This window comes from Adiantum capillus-veneris, chromosome 10 (assembly GCF_014529385.1).
Source record: "Adiantum capillus-veneris isolate H3 chromosome 10, ASM1452938v2, whole genome shotgun sequence".
In the NCBI taxonomy this organism is placed as follows: domain Eukaryota; kingdom Viridiplantae; phylum Streptophyta; class Polypodiopsida; order Polypodiales; family Pteridaceae; genus Adiantum; species Adiantum capillus-veneris.
The window spans coordinates 63,694,620-63,714,784 of NC_140940.1; positions in this window are offsets into that span (position 1 = coordinate 63,694,620).

The window sequence follows — 20,165 nt, forward strand, 5'->3', positions numbered from 1 at the left end:
GTGGAATATGATCACTTGTTGGGTGTTGTGTGAGCACATTAGTGATTGGCACGTGCTGGACAATAAGGCGATAGTAGTTATTCAGAATAAAATTGCCGCCATTGGATTTTGTGGCAATTCTTAGTATTTTATTATTCAGTTATAAGTTGAGATGTAGACATCTATTAATTGTTATGTTGAGATCTGTACAAGCCATGACAATCCTATGCCCAAGTGTGAACTGATGTAACTCAATTTTTGAGCATGAACTTTTCTATAAATAAAATACGTGTAAGAGGGACATACTCACTCTTGCACAGGGGGAGATTGCACCCATTGTTTGTCTCATTATTCTCTCCTTCCTTCTCTCTCGTTGTACTGACGTAGCACTCCACTCTAGGAGGTGCCTCTGCACGTGCTCTTTTACACTCTCTCACACATCGTCTCTCTCTCTCTTTTTGCCAATACGACTTTGATCTTTGAGGTACGACATTCATCAGGTATGCAGATTGGTTGTTTTATGGGTTATATTATATTATCCTAGGTAATTTGCAGGGCAGCCACGTGTCTAGCTGTAGCAAAAAGAGTGGCAGGGCGGCAGGCTTAAAAACATTTTTTTTCTTCGTTGTTTATATTTTAGCTCCCCCCCAAATGGGGCTGGTTTTCGCGGTCGCAATCTTGAAAACCGGCCGTCATTAGCCCTCCCCTGTTGGATAGAGGCATTCATGCTTCTAGTTCTGCCTCTGATTCCCTAGCAGAAGAGTTGGAGGGTTCTCCCTCCTCTAGAATATCTATCATGAACTCTGGATCAAACCTTAAGAAGTACCTTTTTAGTCTTCATCCATTGACTCCGGTCTTGTGAATCCGACCATCTGCTTCCATCAATTTGTAGCTACCATTGGCGTATCACGTTTTGACAATGAATGGCCCTTCCCATCTGGGCTGAAACTTCTTATCTTTCCGAGTGTCAAATCTGTTGTCGTATCTCAACACTAACATGCCTTTCTTCAGACCCTTTTCCTTAAGTCCTTGACTGAGTGTGTGTCGGCGTTGCTCTGCTTGCACTTCATAGTGGTTGAATGCATCTTCACTATCTAGCTGAAGCCTTTCTAGATCCAAGATGTGATTGTAGAGATGGGCAATTGGGCACTATAACTGGCTAGCCATGACTCGCAAGCTGGATAACTGTACCTCGATGGGTAGAATGGCCTCCTTTCCATATACAAGATGAAAAGGGGTGAAACCTAGTGGTGTTTAGAATGTCGTGCGGTAGGCCGAAAGAGTGTCCATGAGATGCTTATCCCAATTACTTCTGTAGTTATTCACCTGCTTTGTAATGATCTTACAGATCGTGCTGTTTCCCTTTTCCACTAGACCATTTCACTGTGGATAGTATGGGGTGGAGTGTGGGCATGTGATGCCTAACTTTTTTATTAGTTCTCCCACAAAGTTTCCTCTAAAATGTGGTCCTCTATCAGATATTATCTCCATAAGTGTGCCAAAGCAGCAACAAATGTGCTCAAATATGAACTTCGCCACTTCTTGGGCTGTAATGCGTGTGGTGGTTGCTACTTCTGCCCATCGGGTCATGTAGCCTACACCAACTAGAATGTACAGTTTACCTGATTTGGCCCTGGGTAAAGGACCAATTTCATCTGTTCCCCGCTTCTCAAATAGGCCATATGAGATGATAGGAGTCTGTGGCTCATACGTTAGTGTTCGACATTGGATACCTAACAAGATTTGCATGTTTTACATCAATGATGCACATCCCTGTTCATACTAGGCCAATAGAGTCCTGCCTATAGAATCTTCCTACTAGTAATATCTAGAGAAAAGTGGCCGCCTCAAACACCATCAGGGCAACTTGAGATTACCTCCATGATTTCACTGGAGATTGGCACTCGCCTGAGAATCTGGTCTTTGCCCTTCCAATATAAGTTGTTGTTTATAAGGTGGTATCTTGTTGCCTTTCGGACAAGCCATGGTTTCTGGCCCTTGTTATACCCTTCAGGACACTCTCCTTTATCTAAGAAGTTGATGATATTAGGCATAGCATTGCTACCTTGAAAGAGGGGTAGTTTCAGTTTGATTTCTCCTATGGGAACATCTTGTATTCTTTCTTTGCCTAGTGCATGATCTGCCTCTTGATTTTCTTCCCGAGAGACATGAATAACTCCACTGCTTCAAACTTTCTTAAAAGATCCTTAACTTGGCGTAATTCGCCAAGTAAAACCTGATTTTTACAAATCCAAGTGTCATTTATCTGCTTTATCAAGAGCATGACATCACCAAACACATTTAGGCATTGAATGTCTTGCAAAACACATTGTTCAAACCAGAAATTAGGGCCGCGTACTCTGCTTCGTTGTTGGAGTGGGAGTGTAGCAGTTGCCCAATATAGAATACCTTTTCCTTTTGCTCATTGAAAATGTTGATGCCAGTTGCAGCTTGATCCACTGCTCTTTTGTATGCTCCATCAAAGAAAAGAGAATGAGCTCTTTCTAGCTTAGGAGTTTCTACAATTGGTGTCGCTTCTTTACCTTCTGTGTTAATCTCTAGCTTCTTCTCATATTGACGATGAGTAAGAATGACTACTAGACTAGCTCTGGTGGAGTTCTCTACTTGCATGGTGTAATCAAACTCTTGTAATCTAACCAGCCACTTAGATATTCTAGATGACACATCCTTGTGTTGCATCACATACGTAAAGACCTCTTCCATTGTCAGAATTACAAAGGGTCTAGGCAATAGACAAGAGCGGAACTTTGTAGTGGCAAACATCAATGCAAGCACCATGTGCTCTACCGCGGTGAATCCTTTTTTGGATGGGGTCATAACGTGACTAGAGAAGTAGATAGGATGCATGAAAGAGGTTTGGGGGACTATTTTTCATTAGTACAGCTCCAAGTGTATCACTTCCTACACTCGGGCTAACATAAAATGGCTCGTCCCATCTAGGCGGTGCAATAGTGGCAAGTGTAGCCAGGATTTGTTTCACTTCGGTAAACTGTTGCTCATTTTCTTCACTCTATAGGTAGTTGTAGAGGAAAACCACCTAGGAGAGCAAGTGAATGAACCTGCTTAAATACCTTACTTTCTGAAGAAAAGACACCAATTTCTTAGATGTGGTGGGTGATGTCAAAGATACTAGAGCTTGAATCTTGCTAGGGTCAACCTCAATTCCTTTGCTGAAATTACAAGGCCGAGAAGAGTGACCTTTGCTTTCGCAAATCTGACACTTATCTATGTTAAGCTGGTCACCCAATGTTTGCATCCTAGCAAGGCCATCATAGACCTTGCTAAAATGGAGGGAGAGAGAATTGTAGATGCAAAAATCATCTATGAAAACTCGTATTAACTTACCAAAGTATGGCTGCAAGACAAAAATTACATAGCGTTGGAATGCGGTCCGGAGTGGTATATGCGGCCAAAAGGCATCACCCTTTAAGCAAAACATCCCTATGGTGTTATGAAAGCTGTCTTTTTCTGGTCTTCTTCTGCAATGTTATTCTGAAAGTAGCCTGAGTAGCCATCACATGCTCTGTAGTGCTCATGACCTTCTATCTCGTTGAGAATCTCTTCTTGGAATGGGAGGGGAAAATGATCCCTCTTTGTTGCTGCCTTGAGAGGTTTGTAGTCTACACAAACCCTCCACTTACCCTTCTTATTTGGTGTGACTACCAGTGGAGAGACCCACTCTGAGTCCTTGACGGGGTAAGTGAAACCTGCCTGTAGCAAATTCCTTACCTCTTTGAGAAATGCCTCTTTTTGAATTACCCCAAGCCTTTTGATCTTTTGCACTATAGGCTTACTTCCTTCCTTGAGTCTTATGCGGTGTTGTACCACTATGATGCCTGTGATCATGTCATAACCATCAATGAACAGTGTGGTGAGGTTACCTAGCATAGAGATATATTCCCGGGGAGGTCACCTAATAAAAATGTAACCTATCACGTGAGTTCAATAGAAGGGTATTTAAAGATCTTGAAACTTACAGAAATATAGATACAAAAGGGCATTATTTTTTTCAAACTTGAAAAAAACTTACAGATTTTAAAAGAAAAGGGTACATTATATTCCTAACAAAATTCACAGATAAGGGGTTTTACAAACATGTCTTAAACGCATGTGATATGGTAGTTTTACACATAGTGAACCCCCCAAGGATATATTCTTCTCTCTCTTCCCTAGTTAACTCACTAGAGAGCATTCAATGTAACTTACTTGTATCCGCCAAGGGTTGCGTACTTGATGGTCCCTCTTGGTTCTCCGGTGGTGTTTTCAATTATGTCAAGCTTTTTGGGTCTTTGAGGATGACTCCCATCACTTCGATGCTACTGTCACTCTCTTTATTTGTTGTCGTCTCTTCTCCTGAGGTGGTTGAAGAGTCACTAGTGAACTCATATATTGATGCCTAACAAGATCATGTTCCCAATCTTCATGTCATAGAATATGGAATTCCCTTTAGCATCCTTCATTTGGATCATTCCGATACTCCAATATTGCTTAGCCTCCATAGCCATGAGCCATGGTCTTCCAAGAATGATAGGGTAGCCCTCCCCTTTGTGCGGCATGACAAACATTTATTTCAAATCAGTAGCAACGCCAAGGATTCATCTCCTGTAAATCTATCATATTTGTAGCACAAAGGACTCGCACGAGTGTTGCTATGAAGATTCATACGTCGAGAGAGAGTTATGCAAGACAACAACCAAATGGAACTCTACTTTATGCAGCAATGCTATGTTCAAGACATCCTTGTGAGCCGTTGTTAGTGTGCAAACAAGAATAAAAATGATAACCTCTATAGATTTGCACACACCACACGGTCGGAAGGAAACACCGTAAAGCTACGAAAAACACCTATGTTGAACACATGTAAAGTCAGATGGAAAACAGTCCTAACCCGAACCATGATTTAAATTGATACAAACCAAGACCATAAAGATGAATCTCGTGTCATGTAGACCTCCATAGGGTATCCATATGCTTGATTCCGACAACAGATGAGAGAGTTACAAGCTTTCAAAGCTGGGGTATCTCTCAAAAGCTCCAAAAAAGCTAGTCTCTGTAAGCCAAAAGGATGTGCAAGGAATTACTGCTATTAAAAAGGGGATTTTTTTGGCTCTTACCCCAAGGAATTTTCTCTCCCCTCTTAGCTAACATGGTTCTCGCTTTGGTCACCTTTTAATTGGTTCATTTTGGGATTAATTTGGGTAGAAAATGGCATGTCGGCCACTTTTTGACCAAGAAAAGTGGGGAAGGGAGGTGTCCAATAGGCCAGAAAGAACCCCACGCGCTTGGACAGCTAGTGGAAATTGAGAATGGGCGCCCACTCTGTCCTCCAACACCCAGGAGTCCCCATTAGCAAGGCAAGGAAGCTTCATTTGCCCCTTTGATGCAACCTTAGGGGGTGCCCACTTCCCCCCTTATACCCTCCAATTTCCACTTTCTACCCCCCATGTGGGATTACTCCATTGCCACTTGGCACCATCCTCCCACCTCCATGCTTAAGTCTATGAATTTCGTGCTTTGCTCCCCGCACCGAGCAATCTTGGTGGAGGCGTGGCGGGTGACTTCGAGCACCGAATGTGACGTTGTAAAGCCCGCCAGCTCGGAGCTTACCTCACCTTTTCTAATTAAATCCAAAACATTGACCCACTTGCCTCTGCTCCTATGCATCCACAGTCACTTTCTAAGTAAGGAACTGCCCATTTCAAATGCATGTAGCTCATTATGTATGAGTCTAATTCACTAGCTATCAAGCATGACTAAAAATACTCATTGAAAACCACATTTTAGAAGTTCACCAATCCAAAAATCTTGCAAATGAATAAGCAGAACCAAGACTTTATACGTAAATTTTATAAGAGCACTCTGAAAACTCAAAACATTATGTACATCTATGTACTCGAGGCTAATGAGCAAGATTTTAGCATGAATCAGTGACTTTATCTTCATCCAAAAAATGCATGACATAGCTTGCCAGCTCCCCCTAGCCTACTTGATCATTCATGACAAGCAGAGGTGTCTAGAGTGAACAACTAATGAATTTCATCCCCAGAAACCTCATTCACATTTTAGATGTCTCCACGTTGTCTCCTTCTATTGATAGCATTTAATCAGTCACAATTGTCATCAAATGTGCCAGATACTTCTTCAATCTATAGTCATTAACACGATACTTATGCTGTGAACCATTTAAGCCTGCCAACTGACATGTGCCATTTTTAGACTTGTTTACAACAGTAAAAGGACCTTCCCATTTGATTTGAAACTTCTTCTGAAAGGTTTTGTCCAATTTACTATTGTATTGCAACCCCAAATCACCCTTTTCAGTATTGTTATCCTCTACGTATTCATTGGATTTTAGCTGAGCCTTTCTTGACACTTCCTCATAGTAACCCAAAGCTAAACTCTATCCAATTGCAAGCACTGTAAATCCAATAACCTTTTCTGCCATGAAATTGTTTGCTCCTTATCTTCCAATGACAATAACTTGAGAGCAGGAATTTCCACTTGAATTGGAAATAAAGCTTCCTTTCCATCAACCAAGTGGTAAGGGGAAAATCATGTGCTTGTCTTGATAGTAGTTTTGTAGGCCCACAATGCACAAGGAAACTATGAATCCCAAGTTTTCCTAAGTGTTTGAGTCATCTTTGTCAAGATCTATGACAACTCTCCATTGAACCTCTCATTGAGACTATTACATCGTGGATAATAGGGAGAACTGTATCTATGCTATATATTAAGATTCTCGCATAAGAAATCAAACAGTTCTCCTCTAAATATTGGTCCTCTATCAGAAAGTAGCTCTAGTCGCACACCAAATTTGCAACATATGTACTCATAAAAAATCTTCCCATCTCTTTACTGGTAATTTGTTTAACAGACTTGGCTTTTGCCCATCGTGACAAGTAATCCATTGCGGTCAATATGTAAGCATTTCTTTTGCTAATCATTGGTAAAGATCCAATGGCATCGAAACCCCATTTCTCAAGCAAGTCAAAAGCTAGATTTGTCTTTCGTAATTCAGGCTACAAGATTCTCTTTCCCATCCTTTGACAAGGCAAACACGTCTTGCACCAATGATTAACATCCCATTGAATACTCGGCCATATGTAACCTTCTTGGAAGACCTTATGCAACATGATCTTCATAGCAAAATGACCTCCACAAGACCCCTCATTATTTTCTTCCAGAATTTTGTAAATTTCCTCTTTCCAAGGAACACGACGCAAAAGCAAATCACTTCCTTTCATGTAAAGCACATCATCAAGCATTTTATATTTCCTGGCTCTCCTTATGAACGCATACTTTTTAGAAAATGGTAAACCTTTAGGTAGGACACTTATCAACAAAAAATTTACTTCCTTTGATAACATTTCCCTTCCATGATACAACGGGGCATTTTCCTTTAGCACGGACACACAAGTGATCATCTCTTGGGCAGCATCATGAGCGTCTTCATTTTGAGACCTCTCAATATGCTACAGACTCCATGCTTCAAGCTTTTTGAGCAGCGTTTTCACTTTGAATCTTAAATTCTTTAGTTTAGGGTTCTTATTCTTCCATACTCCCAACACTTGCTTTACAACCAACAAAGCATCTCCTTTAATTTGCAAGCGTCTAATTCCCATTTGTGAGCAAATATGAAAACCACCTTCAAGAGCCATGTATTCTGCTTCATTGTTACTTTTTGCGTCAAGTTTTAGCCCTTGCTTCCTCATAAGCTTCCCTTATACATCATAATGACAATGACTCCCGAAGCAGCATCATGACTTATTCGATAAGAACCATCAAAGTACAACAATGAAGCATTAGAGATGGCAGAAGTCTCGACTTCATTTTTTTGCACCACTTATTCTTTGGCCAAAAATGGAGTATCCTTATAGGTAAGAAGATCTGCTAAGGTAGCCCGAGTACTTTCCTCCACCAAAAAGGTGAACTGAAACTCTTGGATCTCAATAACCCATCTCATCACTGTTTTTGATATATTTGAATCATTGAACAGTTGGGGAAGCAATGAATAACTGCTAACTTTTGTAGAAAATAGTGTCTAAATTGCCTACAACATAAACCATACTGGTCATCACCAATTCAATATCAGAAAAATCTCTTTCATGAAGAGTCTTCACTCTGCTAACATAATGAACATGCTTTATATAATGAGATTCCTTCCCCCTTTGTAATGACATAGCTCCAATAGCATCATCTCCCACTGATGGGTTGACATAAAACTCCTTTTCCCAGTCAGGAGCTTGCATAATAGGTAACGTACTCAAACCTTCTTTCACTTTGTCAAAAACATCGTCACACTCATGAGACCACTCCTGGGGATCATTCTTAACTATTTGCTGCAATGGATACAATAGCTGTGATGCCAAAGGTATGAAACGAGACAGATATTTAACTTTTTGTATGCAAGTGGCCAAGTGCCTGGTATCTTTAGGGGATGACAGTAAACAGCAAAGTATCCACTTTCTCTGGGTCTGCTTCAATCCCATTTTTTGAAATAACATGTCCAAGAAGCTTCACCCGTGGCTGTGCTAAATGACATTTTTTAGGATTGAGCTGATCCCCGCATTCATCATACCTGGCAAAAGTCATTTCAAGATTTTGAACATGCTCTTTCCTTGAACTGTATATGTAGAAATCATCTACGAACCCTTTGACAGACTTTCCAAGAAACGGGGTAAGGACCCAATCCACTTTCCTTTCAAAATCTCCTGGCCCATTTGTCAACCCAGAAGGAAGGCAACAAAAGCAAAAACAACCCTATGGGGCGTGATGCAAGTAGTCTTTTTCTGATCTTCAAGAGAAAGGATAAGCTGAAAGTATCCTGAATACCCATCACAGACACTGTGTAAGGTTTCCAGTTCTTGAAACCTTAGAAATTGTACAAAGCCTGATTAAATTAACTTGGTTGTTAAGAAAAAACGATAGAATGATCCAACTATGGCAAATATTGGTATTTTTGGAACCGTAACTAGAGCTTTACTAGGGTTAGAAATTTTCAGAACCGAATTCTGATAAAATCTGAAAAAGTTCCCGGCTCTGAAAGGTCACACTATGAATTTAATTAGTTGAGTAAAATTGAATGGTTTTAGTAATTATTACTGCTAAAAACGTTTTATCCTAAGGTTTTAGAAATTGCAGATATTTCCAAGTTTAATCATTAAAAGTTAGGAAAAATAGCAGAAATCGATTCTGGAAGTTGGGGAGGGGGCTATGTGGGGCAGTAATGAACCTACCTAAGACAAAATTAGTAGCAGCCCGGACGCCATCTTGAGCCTGGGGACTGCTTGAGCTACAAGCAACTGCCTTTTTCAGCCTATGAGAGCTTATGAGTGCCAGAAACCTATAAATAGGACCCCTTGCTTCACATTATCCTTGGCAAATTCTCTCTTATCTAGAGGGACCTCTACGCAAAAATCACTAGAGAGAAAATCTCTAGTTGGTTAATCGACGGTAATTAGCACTAACCTTTTTTAATTAGTAGAACTATGTTAACCTATTTACATTTTATTAATTAATTGAAGATTAAACCTATCTATACTCTAAAATTCTCTCCTAATTCAAAATTCTCTGAAGATTATTGAGATTAAGCTTAGGAACACTAAGCTAATTAATTATTATATTATATTAGGACTGAAATTACTCATTTTAATCATAAAGTAATGATAATTATACTATTTAAATTTAGATTAAGATGAGATAATTATCAAAGCTGTGTTAGACTGTCATTATACTAGGAAAAATATATATCTTATAAGTTTTTGAGTAATTCTTGTAATTATTTAAGCAAAATTATACTTTTTTTAAGGGAAAAGTAAAGGGGAAATGATCAAATTAATCCAAAAAGATTTGAGATAATTATCAAAGGAGAAAAACATCTTATGAAATTCATGATAATTATCTTAACCTCAGATAATTAGTCTAACTAATTATCTCATCAGAAAAACACTATTTTTAAGGAAAAATAAAAGGGGGAAAATAGCTAACTTATTCAAAAAGCTTTGAGATAATTACCAAAGGTAAAAATCATCTTAAGAAACCCGTGATAATTATATTAACACTATTTCTAAGGGAAAATACAAGGGAGAAAATAGAAAACTAATCCAAAAAGCTTTGAGATAATTATGAGAGGTAAAACTCATCTTAAGAAACTCGTGATAATTATCTTAATCTCAGATAATTGGTTTAACTAATTATCTCATTAGAGAAACACTATTTTTAAGGGAAAATACAAGGGAGAAAATAGCAAATTAATCCAAAAAGCTTTGAGATAATTATCAGAGGTAAAACTCATCTTATAAAATTCGTGATAATTATATTAGTCTCAGATAATTATTTTAGCTAATTATCTCATCCGAGAAATACTCTTTGTAAGGGAAAATATGATGGGGAAAATAGCAAACGAATCCAAAAATCTTTGAGATAATTTTTAGAGATAAAACACATCATAAGAAATTGGTGATAATTATATTACCCTTAGATAATTATTTTAACTAATTATCTCAATGAAAAAACACTGCTCTTAAGGGACAAAAAGGGGGAAAATAGCAAACTAATCCAAAAATCTTTGAGACAATTATCAGAGGCAAAACACATCTTAAAAAGCCTGTGATAATTATTTTAATGACATTCAATTAGTTTAATTAATTATCTTAGTAGAAAACTATTTTTGAGGGTAAATTAAAGGGGGAAATTAGCAAATCATGATATATGATTACATACTATTTATCAGAGTTAGATTACATGATACAAAGGCCGTGATAATTGTGTGAAGGTTAGAAACTTTATCTAGGTCAAATTATGCTAATCCTAGCTGAAAACTAAAGAGGGAAATTAGTAAATTAAGTTATATGATTACATGCTATTTATTAGAGTTAGATTACATGATGAAAAGACTGTGATAATTATGTCAAGGTTAGAAACTTAGTACAAATATTTATCTAAGTCAAAATATACTAATTCTGGCTGAAATTAAAGGGGGAAATTAGTAAATCATGTTATGTGATTGCATTCTAGTTATCAGAGCTAGATTACATAATAAAGAGGTGGTGATAATTATGTCAAGGTTAGAAAGTAGTATAAATATTTATTTAAGTCAAATTATAATAATTTTAGCTGAAAACTAAAGATGAAAATTAGATAAATAAGTTAGAAAATAATAAGATTATTACCAAAAGTAAAAAATATCCTTATCTACTTGTGATAATTATACCATAGTTAATTAGTGAGTTTAGAAAATTATAATTGACTAACAGTCTTATTTTTGACAAAAGTTTAATTAAAATAAATAGATTTTATGATCAAGAGTTTTTAGGAAAATTATAGTAAGTGTAAAACTATGATATAAAAAGTTGAGGAAATGAAATCTTTGAGAGAAAGTAGATAGAATAAATATTAAGCTCAAAATAAGCAGATTCCATACTTAAGATTCGATGGGGAAATTAGGAAAAAGATATAGAAAAATATAAGAAAATTAGGATAGTCTAAAAATCCTTAAAAAAGCCGTCGAAAAAGTTATCATGCCTATATAGACAAATAAGAAATTACTAGGTCAAAAATTTACCAATTAAGACTATAAATTTAACCTAGATTTGGGTAAAATTGGATACAAAGGCTAAGTTTAGCTTTTGGATAATTTACCTAATGATTAGACGTCCTTTTCATAAGGATAAGAAGTTATGGACCTAAAAGGACCCGAGCCAATCCTACATCTGATGATAAGAACAGAGCTCTAAAAAGAACTAGAGCGTCGCACGACGACGAAGCTGGGGCTAGTAGTAGGGCTGCAGAGGAGAGTCTTTGGGCGCAAGCCCAGTAGCAGATGGTCGATCAATCCCAAGTGGGTTTCCCATTATTCAATTAAGTATTTAAATAGTTTAAGTTCTTTTATAAGTTAACATTGCATACGTAAGGAGTGAGTAAGAATTAGAAAAGGAATAATTGACCAAAAACGGAAGGTAACTTCCAATGTGCATAATGTAGGAAAGAATTGTTTGGGTTAAAACTGGTTGAATTAGGAAATATATGATTGATCATCCTTAAGACAACTTGTCTCAAGATACCTCTGACTCCTTGGTATAAATTGATGATAATGATGACTTTCCAGCAAGGGATAAGTTGGTTACCCCCATGAACGATGAGTTTCTACTCTGTGTCATGTCTTGATGTTTCTACATAGGTTAGAATACCGTTTTTATCCTAGGGGAGCCACCCGGTTGTATGGGCAACTGGTTTGGTGTCTGGGCACCCGGAACCTTGGGTGGGGATTTATCCACTCTGGATTGTGAATAAGGAATGGGTACTGTTTTTTCACCCTTAGGTGGTCTTGAGAGAAGCAAGTACTGGTCATGGTTATTATGGACAATGTTTTGATTGACAGTACCCTATCTTAAGTTTTAAGATGCCTGTTTGCTAAAAGAATGTTTTCAATACTGTTTTCAAGGGCTATTTTAATGAAATTCACTTATGAAAGTTAAAAGAAATCATTACTTTAATTGTGACAAGAATGTGGTAGTAATTAAATAACAAAACAACATGTGTGAGTTCGGGGTGGTAAGTGGGGATTGATTAAGGTTGTCAATCATGGACGGGTGGACCTGATTAGTCAGGTAACTATCCATCCCTACGCACTAAAAACGTTTAGAAAAACTTCTTCACTTGGAAGAGGAGTCCACCAGCGGCGGTGCCCTCACATATGTTAGGCGGAAAAAAACGTTGGTTGAGGATACCCTAGCCTAATTTGTGGAAGTTATAGGGCCAAAATAGTTTTTTGGACTTTTAATACGTTGTCCCTTTTCCACTATGAGACAGGACTACGCCTTCTTCTAAGGCTATAGACCCAAGCCATTATCAATGGTAAAGGTCTATTCCTTGGATTTTTCTTGTTTGGAGACTCTGATTTTTTTTAGACCTAGAGACCTGTCAAGGATCTCATCCCGTGTTTTTTGTGTTGGCGGGTTGGGGATCTCACAAGCTGAGCCTAGTAGTAGGCCTACAAAGGAGAGTCTTCAGGCGCTAGCTCAACAACAGATTGTCGATTAGTCCCAGGTGGGTTTCCCATTATTCAATTAAGTCTTTAAATAGTTCAAGTTCTTTTATAAGTTAGCATTGCATACGTACGGAGTGAGAGAATCAGGAAAGGAATAATTGACCAAAAACGAAAGGTAAATTCCAACATGCATTTGTTTATAATGTAGGAAATAATTGTTTGGGTTAAAATTGGTTGAATTAGGAAAGCTATGATTGATCATCCTTAAGATAGCTTATGTAAAGACACCTCCGACTCCTTGGTTTATTTTGATTATAATGATGGCTTTCCAGCAATGGATAAGTCGGTTACCCCCATGAACGTTGAGTTTTTACTCCGTGTCATGTCTTGATGTTTCTACATAAGTTAGGATACCACTTATTATCCTAGGGGAGCCGCCCGGTTGTATGGGCAACTGGTTTGGTGTATGGGCACCCGGAACCTTGGGTGGGGGTTTATCCACTCCGGATTGTGAATGAGGAATGGGTATCTTTTTTTCACCCTTAGGTGGTCTTGAGTCAAGAATAGTACTGGTCATGGTTATTATGGACAATGTTTTGATTGACAGTACTTTGTCTTAAGTTTAAAGATGTCTGTTTGTTAAAATACTATCTTTATACTTGACTGAAGGAATTACTGTGATGGAACGTTAAAAGAAACCATTATTTTAAATGTTAAAACAATGTGATAGTAATTAGAAAATAAATGAATCATGTGTGAGTCCGGGGTGGTAAGTGGGGATTGACTAAGGTTGTCAACCATGGACAGGTGGACTTGATTAGTCACGTAACTATCCATCCTTGCGCACTAAAATATTTAGAAAACTTCTTCACTTGGAAGAGGGATCTACCAGCGGCTGTGCCCTCACATATGTTAGGGGGAAAAAAGCATTGGTTGAGGATACCTTAGCCTAATTTGTGGAAGTTATTGAGCCAAAATAGTTTTTTGGACTTTTAATACGTTGTCCCGTTTCCGCTGCGAGACAAGACTAGGTCTTCTTCTAAGGCTGTAGACCCAAGCCACTGTCAATGATAAAGGTCTATTCCTTGGATTTTTCTTATTTAGAGACTCTGATTTTTATCAGATCTAGAAACCTATCAAGGATCCCATCCCGATCTTGGTATTGGCGGGTTGGGGATCTCACAAGTGGTATCAGAGCGTGTGTTAATTAAAGTCTTGGACCTAGGGAAAAGTTTAGATGCTAGGTTGAAATAAGAGATCTTTGTCAAATTCAATTAAAGAGGTAATAAATTGAAAAGAGGGAGAGAAAGAAAGAGAGAGAATTATCTCCATCTTTACAGAAAGATTTCCATCAGGCCTACTGCAAATCCATGGATTTCAACATTAGGTTTATGAGAGCTTGCCTATCCCGACACTATGTTGGAATTAGGGTTGCAGAGTACTGCACACAGCTTGGAGAAGATGAAGGAAGCTCAAGGCACACAATAGAGAGTGTGTTACTTAGTGTGCAATGGAAAGATAGATAGCCCTAGAGTGATGGACGTATATACAATGCTCGGGGGGAAAAACCTCCTAAAGAGGGAAAAAATACCCCGACGGTCCTAGTGTGTTCACACACATCACTACCACATGTATATGGTAACAAATCCCCCCTGGAGTGATGCCGTGTGGGACGCATGTCTAACCTCACCATCCTATCTTATTGCAGTATTAACGAGAACCACGATTAATTTGTCAAACCATGGGACAAAGCTGACTCGACTAGTGCATACAGCCTACAAGAGGTTGTCAATCTCTTAGAAAACAAGTAACAACTCGCATCTAACTCGGGCTACACTCAAGTGACTGAAATCAACCAAAGCCAATCGCTCATCGGCAAGCAAATCACATCCGTTACAGCATCAAATGACATCCAAATGTAATGAAACTTCTAGGAAAAGTTTAGAAGACCTAAGCACATATGCCTATGGCCTCAAACCCCACTTTAGGTCAAGTTCCAAAATTGCGATTATTAACAACAGTGGATTTTTGATCTAGTCGTTTTCAACCCAGAATGCATCTAAATTCTTAGCAATGATGCCCCAATACCCCGCCTATGCTTAATTTTTTATTTAAAAGTGTTATTTCCTAGTTATGATGAAATTAGACAGCGACGCCAAAATGTACGAAATACGGTGAATGGCTTACACCAATGCGTAGAGCTCTTACCTACGGTTGCAATGCAACAAATTCATTCGCAATCTGAAAAACGGAGAGGGAGTAGGAAGCACGAGAAGGAGAGAACTCAGTGCCGTTAGCTCACGCTATGTATTTCTTATCCAAAAACTTACAAAAATTGGCTTTTATACCTTAGCCAAGGTTTTTGGGTGGTCAAAAGTAATAATATGGAGTTCTACCAAAGCTGGGAATTGAATGGCTGATACAATCTGGAAGCTTGTAGCCCCGACTGGTTAATTACAAGGTTTATCAAGAAAACAGGAGTTATAATATTCTCGATTTATCAAAATAATAATTGTTTTACAAGGAGAACTCTGAAAAATGGTGTCCACGTTAGCTTGCTTCCAACATTCCCCCCCTCCTCGCCTTTGTCATCCCTTGAAACAACTTTATGGACCGAAGTAATCTTCGGGTTGACAGTGGGTGAGGTGGTCCTTAAGTGCTTCCAGTGCTTTTTCATATCTAATTTTGCGTTCTTTGTTTGGCACTTGCAAAAACTGCATGGTGACTTTGTTTTTTAGTTCTATTGCGAAGTAGCCTACAAATCTTGCTGTGAGGTTGCTTATCACCGGTGCAAATATCTTCGTTCGCCAGGTGAAGAAGCCAGTGTAAAATGCCTCCTCAAGAGCAAGCATATTGTGCGAGGGCAGAAACATGCATCGGGCGTAAAATCCATAAAGAACTTCTTCCGAGGGTTGCCCACTTAGATCATAGCAGAGGCCTTTAATTCCTTTAAAAAATGAGAGCCATGGGGATCCTATATGCTCAGGATCATTGAAGACTTGTATGCAAGTGAGTAGCATCCGGAAAATTTTGTATAGCATTGCGAAGGAGAGATCTGCGAGACTTTTGAAGAATGTCATGGCGCCCGTTAGGGTTTTCACCATGTATTCTTCTGTTGCTTGGCCTCTCTCTAGAGCTGGCAGCTTAGGAATATTCAACCATTTTGACCTCTTCTTCTACAGTGCTTTGTGTGCTTGCCACGTCCTTACTCGCGGTACAGGACAAAATGTGGGATCTTTCTGTATGGCCGTAGGTGCTCTTGTGAACAGAATCAAATATCTTGGATTCTTGTTCAGGCAGGTGAGCCTCCACTTTGGGTGGTCTTGATCCACGCCATCTTCTTGCATATCCTTGTATAATCTTTCCTTTACCTATAAGAGTTCAACCTTGATGAGAGGGTATGGTAAGGATTACTGGTGCCATTGAGCATTGATTTGATTGGGAGTGAGTGGTGTGACGTTGAAAGAGTGTAAAACTCTCAATTTTCAATCCATAGCTCCCTTCCACTACTCATCTACCTCCAAGGTGATCTTTTCCTTCAGTGCATCTTCTTCAGTCTTTCACAGCTAGACTATCGGCACTGTGTCTTCCTCTGTGATTTGGACTTGGAAATCTTCTCTTTCACTCGCCTCTGCTGGTAGACTGCGTCTCAAAGTCAGCAAATTAGACCGAGGGGATTTCCACTTGGGACGGCTTTGAAGTTCTTGACTCTTCCTGTATATTCGGCATTCCATCTATGAAGAGTTGGTTCACTCTTTTCAATTATGCAATCTCTTTAAGGAGCTCCTCCTCTCTTTGGACCCGGATGAGTGCCAGGTCTCTGCGTTGTGACCAGTCCAGCTTCAACTCCAGTTCTAATTCTTTGTTTTCCTTTTCAAGTGCTTTATACAACTCATTTGTTTCCTTGATCGAGGCCACGGCTGGATTTTCTCTTAATTGTTGCAAGAAAGTGGCTTGATCATTAATTATTTGTTCCGAATACTGCAGAGATGCGTTTGCTACATCGAATTGTACTTAAATATTTTGAGCGGACTGAGAGGTGGTAAGAAGTTCATTTGTCACCTCTGTCAACTGCTCATCTTTCACTTTGCAGGCATCAAATAACCTAGTCAGGAGGTCACCCAACTCTTCCATTTCCTTCTGTTGGCTGTCCCTGGCTATTTGATGTCATTTGGCCTCAGTCTTTAGCTCTTGTACTTGCCTTTGTAGATCAGTGATAGTAGCCATTCGGTCGTTGAGCTCACCTTGAAGTGCATCAATGACCATTTCTAATTCTTTGGCTTTAGTACTGCGGTTAAAGGCTACTGAACGGAGTTTCTCCGTCATGATTTGCATTTGCCTTGCATACTCGTTCACTTGTAGAATGACTTCATCATTGGACTGCCACTCCTCTTGTCTTGCAAGTTGAGTTTCTATAGAGATGGTTGCTTTTCCTTGGCCATCCTGAGGTTTTGAAACCTTGGCAGTTGCTGGCTGAGTGGAAACAAGTTGTGTGATCTCAACCCTTACAATTTCTTTAGTTGTAGGCCTTTCTGCCTTCTCCGTCTTGGTTTCTTCCTCATGTGGAGTGGTTTTCTCTTTTTCTGTATCTTGGTCTTTATTAGTTTCATCCGCCTCCTTGTGAGTGTCCTCGGCTGTCTTTTCTGGTGCTGGTTCAGCTTCCTTTTCTTCATGTTGCTCGGCGTGGTCAGTTTTTTGTGTAGCTTCCATTTGGTGGGTGAAATCAGACTCTTTTTCCTTGTTGGTCTTGGCCTCATCAGTGGTCTCTTGGCCTGGCGGTGATGATGGTGGAGTGGGCATGGGCTAGTCCTTTTGTTCCAACGGCGGTGAGGTGGGTCGGGGAGATGCCTGGCCTTGATCTTGAGTTGCTGCTTCTGCAGCTTTCTTGGTTGCTTCTTCCACCTCTTTCAGCTTCAAGGCCTCTGCCTCTTGGTACATTCTTTATAAATGATCCTTGGGATCCTCGGCCTCTTTCCTTGAATGATGTTTTGTTCGAAGTTCCTTCAAGTTGGTGGGTACCCACTTTTCTGGGTCTTTTCCCTGCCCTGATATGCTAGTTTTTCTCTTTCAAATCTCGCTTGCTTTTGAGCAGGCTCCTCTTGGTGGGCAACCACTGCTTTCCTCTTCATCTCTTCCCTCCTAGCTCTTTTTTCTTCATTGTCAAAGCTTTCACTACTACGCTGCTCTGATGAACTCTCATCGGATTCATCACCTGATTTAAATGATTGCTTACCAGATCCTGTAAATCTCGGAGAGGGTTGAGCTGCCAAGATCCATGTGTTCTGATCCAGAGCATGCGGTAGGTCGTTGGCCATGCCGATGGCATGATATGCTATTCTGGTCAATAATTCCAGCGCGCCCAAGTATGTTATCTTTCTCTCCTTCTTGGTGGCCTTCAATGTTGTCAACACGTACTGCGCGTTGTCCACAGGTTGTCTGGTGGTTGACTTCAGAACTTGCGTAAAAGTCGTGGCCACGGCTTGATTTGGTGTCGTGTACCTTGGTGGCCTGGAAATGGAAATGTTGGTTCTTCCACTTGCTTGTGGATGAGATCGGAAAATGTAGCCACAATTGTTTCCTTTGTAAACGTGCCCACTGTTTTCCTATCTCTTGCCCGCATGGTCATCCCTTCAGTGGGCAATCTGAGTGCCTCTACCACTATTTCCTTTGTAATTACAACCTCGACCTTAGTTCCTCGGTTGTCTGAGATTTGGGTAGTTCCGTCTTCCTTCATTGTGGATAGAAGCTCGTAAGCTTTCTGAAAGTCTAGTCAGTAGGGCTCTTGTTCATAGAAGTGTCGGAGTCCCAACGTGCGGTTAGCCTCTTTGGTTTCTAGCTTTGCTGCGACATCATAAACCTCTTTAGGTAAGAGCTACAACTCCACCGGATGCCCTTATTCACTCTTAAACCTGCCAGTAAAGACTGTGGTGTGGTGTTCTTCTAACTGCTCTTTAGAAAGGTAAGATGCCTTTGCTGCCTTTACTGACTCAGGGTCGAGTGGATACAGGAGCAGTTCTTGCAGTTTCTCCTTTTGGTTTAACTTCTTCTTGGCCTTCTCTGCGGCTTGCATTGCTCCTGTTCAGTGAATAAAGTGCAAAGTTAGCGGAGTTGTCATATTTTTCTCCAGAATGTCCTTTTATACTGAAATGTTGATAATCTGGTCCAAATTGCTTCAAATCAAATTTTGAACAAGCAAAGATGCATAAAATCATGCAAGGAACAAAACTGTATGGTCAAAACAAAAATTTGCAACCAAAGTAAATAATCACGATTATTTACAATTGGAAAAAATTTCAACTTTTTGCAAACTTGGCTTTATAGGCTTGAAGTATATGCCAATTACATGCTTTGAGGGAAATATGGGCCCATTTGGATGTACAGGGTGAAAATGGTACCAGATTTTCGCTTTAGGTCTCTGAAATAGTAGATATAAAGAAAATTTGAGATTTTAAAATCCAAATTGACTCAAAATTTTCTAGTGGGCTTATTTCAACATGCTCTTTGGATATATGATGACAAATTTTCTAAATTGCCCCATTTTGGCCAAAAAGTAAATAATCGTGATTATTAACTTTTCTTCCAAAATTGGCATTTTTTGGCATAGACTAGTTCTAAGCATGGTATAGACCTTGGGTATGAAATATGAGGTGATTTGGATCAAGAAAAGTTGTCCATAACCCAAATTTTGGCTTTCACAGACTTCTTTGCGTTTTTTGACATTTTTGCAAGTAATGGGTGGTCATTTTGGCTCATACTTGTTTTTTGGCATGTAATAGGTGTGTACATATGATAGGTGAGGTGAATTGACAATTTCCATGCCAAAATGTTACAAAAGTAAATAATCGTGATTATTTACAACAGTGACAAACTTTGCATTTTACATAAATTTTGACCTAAACATGTTTCATACACCTAATACAAGTCCTAAATTGAATTTGGTCAAGTTTGGTCACGCTGGCATCACTTTGTGCTTTGTTGACTATGAAATCACCGCTTTTTGTGACTACTCTGTCTGCTGGGTTGGTCGGTCAACTTTGAGGCTTTGGACTTGTCCGTAACATCATCGTGAAGCTACGTGTCCAATTCTGGCTCATTTGGAGTCAGTTTGGCCTCGTATGTCGAATTTGACGCTTTGTAACCTTTGAGCTGTTTTCCACTTTTCGAGGGATTTACTTGA